Source organism: Labrus bergylta, chromosome 4 (assembly GCF_963930695.1).
Source record: "Labrus bergylta chromosome 4, fLabBer1.1, whole genome shotgun sequence".
In the NCBI taxonomy this organism is placed as follows: domain Eukaryota; kingdom Metazoa; phylum Chordata; class Actinopteri; order Labriformes; family Labridae; genus Labrus; species Labrus bergylta.
Window position 1 is genome coordinate 13,292,433 of NC_089198.1, and position 10,721 is coordinate 13,303,153.

The 10,721-nt window shown below is 36.7% G+C and overlaps 2 long non-coding RNA genes across 2 annotated transcripts; both read left to right on the plus strand.

The window, feature by feature from the left end:
- The first annotated feature begins 8,436 nt into the window (after positions 1 to 8,436).
- Positions 8,437 to 9,215, plus strand: LOC136179038 (uncharacterized). The gene is made up of 4 exons (XR_010666308.1): positions 8,437 to 8,551; positions 8,647 to 8,721; positions 8,831 to 8,923; positions 9,139 to 9,215. It is a non-coding gene; the product is annotated as an uncharacterized lncRNA (long non-coding RNA).
- A 603-nt stretch (positions 9,216 to 9,818) lies between these two features.
- LOC136178958 (uncharacterized) lies at positions 9,819 to 10,427 on the plus strand. Its single transcript, XR_010666271.1, has 3 exons — positions 9,819 to 10,056; positions 10,167 to 10,253; positions 10,340 to 10,427. It is a non-coding gene; the product is annotated as an uncharacterized lncRNA (long non-coding RNA).
- The last annotated feature ends 294 nt before the right edge of the window (positions 10,428 to 10,721 follow it).

Below are 10,721 nucleotides of genomic sequence, written 5' to 3' on the forward strand. Positions count from 1 at the left end.
CGTAATATCGCGAGAAGAAAGCGCCGACACGTACTGTGGTTTCAGAAAACATTGAGGGTTCACTTTAGCTAACTTCCTCTTTCGCTTAAAGTTTTGCAGGATGACGATACACACACTCCCACCAGCTAGGCTTTTTTTTTTATTTTTTAAAGCTAACACTGAAATAACTAATTTGTTTTAGACTTTTGTGAGCTGCTAATGTCATCTTGAATATAGGCTAAATTAAAATGACTTTTTAAACAATACCGATGCTGTGTTTTATCTGTTAACTGTTGTGCTTGGTGATTACGTATTAGACCCATAGACCAAATTCAGTGAACTATCTTGCCAGTCAGTGTCGAGTGTGGTCTTTGGTTTGGACGCATGATGGCGCTGTAGCACTCCTCGCTATAGGCCTACACGGAGCCAATCATGTGGTGAAATGAAACGTGTTCAGTGATTTAATTAAATGCTGCTAGTAGTTGTGAGTGAGAGTGTATGTTTTGATTGGTGGGTGTTAAAATGCTGCAAAATGAACGTGGAAAAAAACCAAAAAAAACCCTGTTTATAGCCCATTGTTAAGGCTACTTCTCTGACCAAACATTGTACTGCACATGCCCTTGATTTTCATTGTTGAATTTATTATACTGATACCCAATTGTGAAGTCAAACTCTGGCGTGGCAACAGTAATGTTCCCTCTAGCTGCAGGAAATATAAGTTCATTCACTTTCTCTTCATCGTTGTATCTAACTGTTCGGTTGTACACCTATTTATTACCAAATGTATCTCTTGGACATTACTCTGGATAACGTAGAACTGGTTTGTTGTTAACAGATATATGCCTTTTTCATAGCCTACTGTTGATTTATTAGCAGATGTGGTTGGTGGGATCTCAAATGTGTTCTTATTATATTCTAATAAAACAAGAATTACTGTAGATTTAACTTTCTTTTTATTATTTGTTTATATGATAGGGCGGTGGACAGAGTAGTAAATCAGGAGAGAGAGAGTGGAGAATGACATGCAGGAAAAGATCAGCAGGTTGGACTTGTACCTGGGCCGCAGTCTTGGAGGACTGTAGCCTCTGTAGGCTATATAGATAGATAGAATCTTTATTATCATTGTATACAAGGACACAACAAAACTTTGTTAGCAGCAATCCTAAACTAACTAACTAAATATGGGGTGCGACCTTACTTATTATTTGAATTTGCTTGGATAGTTCTGTTTTATGGTAACTTAGTGAAACGTCAAAACTTACTTAGTTTTTGTTTTTGAAATGTCCTCATTTCATATCTCTGGGGGGAGCTAATGATTGATTGGCAGTGTGCAGTTGTTTCTCTTTTCTATGATATGTCCCAGAAGCCCTGTAACGACTGATTCGGTGTTGTGTATATTGTTACATTCCTCAGTTAGTGGAGCACCATCAACTTGTATTGGTTCGGGGAATGGCAGCGCCGGGGTTTGCACTTGACAGGAATGGGGTCCTTAGGGTCCCTTAGTGAGCTGAAGTGGATTACGGATCAACTTTGATCTGATTCACCACTAAGTGACATTAATATCCCGCCTTGAACTGGAAATATAGTCTGTATGTGTAGGAGCTATTCAGTGGTTGTTAGAATTAGTTTGGTCTTTAGTTTACTAGTATTTGAGTGGTGTTGTTTATTTAGTTATTCGACATGTTTTATTTAAGGTTTTGGGTAGAAATGTATTTAGCTAGTTATTGTTTAGTCATTTTAGTTTTGCATTAGTATTTTTGTTAGGTATTTGGGTAACACTATGGGCACCTGAGGTTATTTAGGTAAGAGGCAGGTAGAGGACCAGCTTGCACCTGGGTGGGCCTATGTTTTTTTTTACCAGCGCAAGAGAGGTGGCCGGATCCATGATTTCTTTGTTCTTTTGTTTGTTTGCTTGCTTTTGACCAAACAAACCACCAGAAACGCAGATCTTTCGAATGGACAATGGACTTTTTTTTTGCCTGCATACATCACACTCCTGTGGTGCATCAGTGGTCATTTGATTATGTTTGATATAAGTTTATTTTGATTTTTTTTTTCAGACAAATAGCCACTACAATATGTTTCCCCTTACTCTTCTTTTGTCTTCAGCTCAAAGACCTGCTAGTGAGGAGGAGCCAAGATCTGGCATGAGTTTGAAAAACATTAACGACACAACAATAATAATAATAATAATAATAATAATAATGATAATATAATTTTAGGAACTTAAAGGCACTGTACATCCATTGAAAAAAAAAAAAGATCAAGACAACACAGTAAGAACAAACCAACAAACAGTGGTTGAGGGCTTTATGTGTGAGGAGAAGGATTATGAATTGTACACTGTACGGGACAGGGAGCCAGTGGAGCTTTTGCGAGGTCACGGGATTGGTGTGGGTGAGAAGGCGTGCAGCAGCGTTCCGGATGTATTGGAGTTTAATAAATGTCAGTGTTACATTGTCAGATCAAAGTTATTGAGCAAACAACCCTCATAATAACAATAATAACTTTATCTATACGTATAGCACCTTTCAAGAACAGAGAATAGTAGGTCTACTGAGTTCTGTGTGTACTGTTCTTTGGTGATTGTCTGTGAGACAGAAATGGAGCTGTGAAAAGGAATTTCCCCATGGGGAAAAAAGTAAAAGTCGAGGAGAGATTAAACCCAGTAACTTGGGTTCCCGTCTTCTAATAACAAAACAAGCTCTGAATCGAAATTAATTGAGCAATCTTTGTCAACACATTTTTCCAGTAAGCCCACTCAGGAATACTGTGAACATTAAAAAGACAAACAAGGTCAAAACTGGATCTGAATAGCAGAAAAAATATTCTGCTTTGTGGTAAACACAGCTCTTTTATGGTGTCAAAATCCAATTGCATGTTTTTCCAGAAAGTGGTAGGCCCCATATTCTGTGGCATATTCTTCCTTTATAATAAAGATTATCATGCACAGTAACAGAAAACACGTGTCAGAGAAAAGACGGCATTGTGATGCAGTATACAGTTGCAAGAAAAAGTATGTGAACCCTTTGGAATTTCTTAGTTTTCTGATTAAATTGGTCATAAAATGTGTTCTGATCTTCATCTAAGTCTCAACAATAGACAAACACAGTCTGCTTAAACTAATACCACACAAACAATTATATGTTTTCATGTTTTTGTTGAACACAACATGTAAACATTCATAGTGCAGGGTGGAAAAAGTATGTGAGCCCCTAGGCTAATGACTTCTCCAAGAGCTAATTGGAGTCAGGAGTCAGCCAACCTGGCGTCCAATCAATGAGACGAGATTGGAGGAGTTGGTTAAAGCTGCCCTGCCCTATAAAAAACACACTCCAGTTTTGAGTTTGCTACTGTCAAGAAGCATTGCCTGATGTGAACCATGCCTCGCACAAAGGAGCTCTAAGAAGACCTACGATTAAGAATTGTTGACTTGCTTAAAGCTGGAAAGGGTTACAAAAGTATCTCCAAAAGCCTCGATATTCATCAGTCAAGACAAATTATCTATAAATGGAGGAAGTTCAGCACTGTTGTTACTCTCCCTAGAAGTGGCCGTCCTGTGAAGATGACTGCAAGAGCACAGCGCAGAATGCTCAATGAGGTGAAGAAGAATCCTAGAGTGTCAGCTAAAGACTTACACAAATCTCTGGCACATGCTAACATCTCTGTTGACGAATCTACGATACGTAAAACATTAAACAAGAATGGAGTTCATGGGAGGACACCACGGAGAAAGCCACTGCTGTCCAAAAAAAACATTGCTGCATGTTTGATGTTTGCAGAAGAGAACCTGGATGTTCCTCAGCACTACTGGCAAAACATCCTGTGGACAGATGAAACCAAAGTTGAGTTCTTTGGAAGGAACACACAACACTGTGTGTGGAGAAAAAAAGGCACAGCACAGCACACCAACTTCAAAACCTCATCCCAACTGTGAAGTATGGTGGAGGGGGCGTCATGGTTTGGGGCTGCATCAGGTCCTGAACAGATTGCTATCATCGACGGAAAAATTAATTCCCAAGTTTATCAAGACATTTTGCAGGAAAACGTAAGGCCATCTGTCCACTAATTGAAGCTCAACAGAAGATGGGTGATGCAACAAGACAACGACCCACAAAGCACAGAAGTAAATCAACAACAGAAGAAAATACGCCTTCTGGAGTGGCCCAGTCAGAGTATCTGACCTCAACCCGATAGAGATGCTGTGGCATGACCTCAAGAGAGCGATTCACACCAGACATCCCGAGAATATTGCTGAACTGAAAAAGAGGAATGGTCCAACATTCCTCCTGACCGTTGTGCAGGTCTGATCTGCAACTACAGGAAACGTTTGGTTGAGGTTATTGCTGCCAAAGGAGGGTCAACCAGTTATTAAATCCAAGGGTTCACATACTTTTTCCACCCTGCACTGTGAATGTTTACATGTTGTGTTCAATAAAAACATGACAACATGTAATTGTTTGTGTGGTATTAGTTTAAGCAGACTGTGTTTGTCTATTGTTGAGACTTAGATGAAGATCAGAACATATTTTATGGCCAATTTATGCAGAAAACTAGGACATTCCAAGGGGTTCACATACTTTTTCTTGCAACTGTATATACTGTATAGGCCTACAATTAATTTTGTGTGGTCAAAAAAGCAGAAGTAAAGCTTTTTGGGTATTTATTTATCGCCCACATGAGAACTACCCAAAACATTTAATCACTAACTCAGTGTAAACATAGGTGCATTTTTTCAATTCATATTCTCATCATAAATAGAGGACTTGTTAATGATTTTTGAACCAATCACTAAGCATTTATAAACAAAATAAACTGAAGTTTACATTCGCAAAAGATATCGCTACAGTATTTGCAATTTACAAAGAATTTAGACTTAGATCTTTATTTTTCCGTCATTTATGTTTCAGTAAAAGTCTAAAGTCTAGGAGAGATTAAACCCAGTAACTTGGGTTCCTGTCATCTAATTACAAAACTAGCTCTGAATCGAAATAAATTGGGCAATCTTTGTCAACACATCTTTCCAGTAAGCCCACTCATGAATACTGTAAACATTAAAAAGACAAACAAGGTCAAAACTGGATCTGAATAGCAGAAAAAATATTCTGCTTTGTGGTAAACACAGCTCTTTTATGGTGTCAAAATCCAATTGCATGTTTTTCCAGAAAGTGGTAGGCCCCATATTCTGTGGCATATTCTTCCTTTATAATAAAGATTATCATGCACAGTAACAGAAAACACGTGTCAGAGAAAAGACGGTATTGTGATGCAGTATATGTACTGTATAGGCCTACAATGAATTTTGTGTGGTCAAAAAAGCAGAAGTAAAGCTTTTCGGGTATTTATTTATCGCCCACATGAGAACTACCCAAAACATTTAATCACTAACTCAGTGTAAACATAGGTGCATTTTTTCAATTCAAATTCTCATCATAAATAGAGGACTTGTTAATGATTTTTGAACCAATCACTAAGCATTTATAAAAAAATTAAACTGAAGTTTACGTTCGCAAAAGATATCGCTACAGTATTTGCAATTTACAAAGAATTTAGACTTAGATCTTTATTTTTCCGTCATTTATGTTTCAGTATGTATTTTGTTACTGCCATTTCAAAACATAATTAAGCATCCTCTCCTAATTATCCCTAAAATGAACTAGTTTAACATTACTAAAACACATCTGTTATATTGGAACTAAAAAAGACAATCTGTGGCCCAAGTTGTATTATACTATCTTCGCCTCTTAATTCTTGTCAACTGTTTTGCCAATTCATAAAAGGCTGAAACGAGTGGCCCAGTTTTTCGTACAAAGCTTCTCCTTACCGTGAAGTCTTGTGACAAGCGAGGGGGTTGCACAGCCTTTTCCAGGAAGTCAACAACACCCCCAGAAATCAATAAATCAGTGAAGTATAAACAGCATTTGGACTCTTGATAGAAGAGGACTCTTTAACAGGATTTCTTTTTGACACAAGAGAAATGGCTGAAGGTTTTCACCTCATTTGGTTTCCCCTGCTTCTTTCCTGTGTTTCTCAAGCCTCAGACAACAGACATGGTAAGGAACAGTTATCCATTTACACTGCACTTAGTAAATAAATCAAATTCCAAAAATTAAAAACCAGAATTTTACATCTAGATGATTGTTTATAATGACGTTTCTCCATTTCTTAGTCTATCAACAAGTGGTCGAGCTAACAAGTGCCATAGGACATCCTCTGTTGGACAGACTTTTTTCAAAGAGCCAGGTGAGTCCTTCATGAAAAAATTAATCAATGGTGTTTGTATCAACAGTGATGTTTAGCTTTTATCACATTATCTTGTTTGTCTCTTTGCACTTAGTCAACTTATGAAATATGTTTGTTCCCTTGCAGCGAGTAAAATGTTATGGTGAGTTTACATTTTAATCTTTATGTATGCAAACTCATTATAATCTGTGAAATATATTAAGGTTCCTGTGGTATTAAGGTTTTAGTTGGTTATTAAACTGATTGAAATGAATAATGATGCTTCTATATCACCTAAGCAAACAAGACCATCAGGGACAAGACTGATTCTTTAATATTTTTACTATAAAGGCCTGAAACCACAGTCATGGGGCACATGTCAGACAAGGTGATTAACTGCACACCAACAAAAATGTTTCTTTATTCAAACTTTTTTACAGCAAAGATTCCCATAAGTGTTAAAATACAGCAGCAGTATGAGGATTTGTTTAAAAACATTGCTTACAGGCAGGACACAATTAGCAATGAGTTAAGATGGTATACTTTGTCAACAGGGGGCACCAAAATTGACACTAACAGAAAGATCCTCATCAGAGCTTTAAAGAAGCAACATGTCACTTTTATATGTAGCATTTAAAATGGGTACTGCAGTCAAAATTCAAAACATTGGAGAAAGCTGTTTCACCCTAGCCCTCTCCTCCCTAGAGTTGATTCGCATGTGGCCACATGTGTGAAGCTTCAGTGTTTAGCCAGCTCTGCATCGATCTCAAAACCTTTCTTCATTCTAACCTTTCTCCATTTTTCAAAAGCATCTCCAATATTTATCCCAGTTTGACCATGTTTCTGCTTGTGGAGCTTATTAGAACAATACTGAGGAGTATTATCTGAACCAGTTCACTTGCCTGCTTCCATCGCTGCAAAACCTGTTGGTTTGTAGTTTTTCTGGCAAACAGTAGCGCCAGAAAAAACTAACATGTTTTCTTAATTTTTGATGAAATAGTAAGGTCGTTTTATGATTTAATTCAGTAGATATCTTATTGGTCCTTTAAGCAAGTGTTTTATCATCAATTACAGTTGCAGAAGTAAGGATAGAAAGAAATTTGTTTTTGTATATTATTGGTTTAACATGAGTGTAGGGCACTATGTTGGAGTACAAATGGTTTCCTTTTTTTGTTGGTGGAACTTTCTTTGCATATAGCACGGCGCCTTTAAGACCCACCATCATGAAAATACTTTTTGTACTGTTTAATTAAAATAATTCACTTTTTTCTGTATCAATTGAATCTATTTTTTGCAATGTATATGTAAATGTAAACATTCCCACTGAAAATGTGTAAACAGGGGTCTAGGCTGGTGTAGAGGACTGAATGTAACATAAGAACATACTGTGAGTTTCTCTTTATTTGAAACTGAAACCCTTCTCAGGTACCAATGGACAGCAATCAGCTACGAACAACAGCCAACTAGGTGAGTATTAATTCTGTTAGAAGCAGAGGTGTGACACTTGTCGGGGATGGTGGGCTTAATATTGCTCTAATATAACCTAGTTCTTTGACTCTTTCTCTGATATAACTTTGACTCTGATATAGCCTTGACTCTCTGATATAACTTTGACTCTTTCTCTGATATAACTTTGACTCTCTGATATAACTTTGACTCTTTCTCTGATATAACTTTGACTCTCTGATATAACTTTGACTCTCTCTCTGATATAACTTTGACTCTCTGATATAACTTTGACTCTTTCTCTGATATAACTTTGACTCTGATATAACTTTGACTGTCTCTGGTATAACTTTGACTCTCTCTCTGATATAACTTGGACTCTTTCTCTGATATAACTTTGACTTTTTCTCTGATATAACTTTGACTCTCTCTGATATAACTTTGACTCTCTCACTGATATAACGTTGACTCTCTCTTTTTGATATAACTTTGACTCTCTCTCTGATATAACTTGGACTCTTTCTCTGATATAAATTGGGACTCTCTCTCTCTTTGATAAAACATTGATTCTCTCTCTATTTAATTAGCTTTGATTCTCTCTTTCTTTGATATAACTTTGACTCTCTCTTTCTCTCTATGATATAACTTTGACTCTCTCTCTCTCTCTGATATAACTTTGACTCTTTCTCTTTGATATAGCTTTGACTCTCTTTCTTTGATATAACTTTGACTCTTTCTCTTTGATATAGCTTTGACGCTCTTTCTTTGATATAACTTTGACTCTCTTTGGTATGACTTTGATTCTTTCTCACAGATAATGAAGCCTTTGAGTTGAGGAGTGATTTAAGACTCCTCAAACTGCAGCTTGCCACATGCAGTTCGACAGTCTCAGCTATAACCAACTGTAAGCTTGTCATTGTGAGCTACTCTCTGTATGATATATAATTAGATGATATCTACTTAAACCAATGTTTAACTATATTTTCATTTAACTGACAGCTTATCAAATCCATCATGAAAACAAAATGAAACAGCTTCTGGACACTTATGATGATGATGATGATACTTTTCTGAGTAAGTTCACCTCACCTGCACGTAACCAAGTTATTTATTAATTATTATTTTCAGCAAATAATTGCACTGCAGCGCTTCTGTTTAACACAATATAACGTTTTTTCCGTAGTTCTGAAAGTGATTGCTCTCACCAGTGAGGTGAATACATTACAGAATAAGATCGAACATGCCGCTAATGTAACCAAAACTACTGAAATTGATGGTGAGTTTTGTATTGCTCTACATCTGCTGGCAAATTCAAACTACTGAGCGCTCTTCTCCTCTGTTACTGTCAAACAAGATTTCTAACTCCAGCTGCTGAATATATTTATTTCCATAAAGCTAACTCTTTTGTTAGCCATTGGGAGACTGACTTTGTTATCATAGGCTAAACATCTTTGAATTAAAATACTTCATAACCCAACTCTTGTCTCACAGCCCTGCAGAGCAAGTTACAAGTGAAAACTAATGAACTGAATGAGAAGATGAAGCACATAAATACACACCACATAAATGGAACACTGAGTAAGAGCATTTTATTTTATTTACAGGACATTTGAAGAAAATATTTTAAGCAGAGATTGAGGTTAAATTGTATTAAAAGTTCTGAATTTACATGTTTTTATATGTTATTACAGTTGTTGATTTCATCTCACTGCTAAATCAAATCTGGGATCTGGAACAGGACGAAAAAAGAAGAGGCCAAGATAGTCTTCGAAGCAGATTTCTGGGTAAATGTTTGCCTATTTGACTGAAACATTTGCATTTGTTTAAGCTATGAAAAATCCCCCTTATAGATCATGTATAATGTGAATCATTGGATTGTGCTGCCACAGTCGTACTTTGTGTGGTATTACCATTAGCTCACGAGGCTAATGTTAGCTGGTTTTTGCTCACTGTATGTAGATATGTCTGTATGATTCATATTACTGCCTCAGTTTGCTAACTTAAAGACTCTTCTTGATATTCCAGTAAGGCAGATGTTACCAGACGTCTCATAGTCTCACCATCACATTATTTCACACTGTATCTACTTTCTGTTTAGCTGCTACTGGCCATCTATTTTAGCAACTAATTACTTTGTTTATTTCATTTTTCTCATCATCAGTTCTACTCGGACAAATGTCCAATACGACCTATGACCTGCAAAGCAAAAATGATCAAATCCAAGAAAGTCAGTGCAACTCTCCAGCTTTAATATTTAACTTTAAAAATGATGTTGTTGATCTAAGATTTCCTGACAGCCATGTTCTGATCCTCATTCAGCGCTGGCACTGATATTTTTTCAAAGTGCTGTCGCTGCCGATCAGAGGCACATCAATGCTGTCATTGAACAATCCAGAGCTGAAGCTGCCGGTGAGATACGTAATGAGATTGCACAGTGTTGAAGCTTCTGTCTGATCTTGTATGTAACATTACTATAAAATACTTAACACTACTGAGGCTTCATTTGGTTTCTTTTTCAGACCGCCAGAGGCAATGGAAGCAAAAAGTCAATCTCCTTAAAATGAAGATTATGCAGTTGAACAGTGACGAGAAAAATTTTCAACTTAGTAAGTGAGAAACTTATTAAAATGATCACTACTTACTTCTATAACCGTGGCGATTATCTGGCATCATCTGTCTTTTTTTTCTGCAGCCAAAGACATTTTGGTTTTGCAGAAGGAGTTGGAGCTTTTTAGACAATCAATGCTGGACGCCAAAAAGACAACTGATTCCAAACTTGCAGGTGAACGACCGAACAGCTCAATGAAACCTGATTTACTTGTATTTATGTAGAAAAACATTATTGTGTTGACAATGAGTAAAATCAGAACATTTTTGAAAAACTGTTTGCTTACGCATCAAAGTCAGAAATTAATAGTGAATACTAAATAGTTTGTATTTTTATCACAGAGCTTAAAGTAACTTTGGAAGCGAAGAAGAAACAGGAAGACTCCGCGCATAAACGACTGGAAGAAGAAGACTATCCCAAAGCACAACTAAGTACAAAAACTAAGTGCATCTATGCTTTACATTTT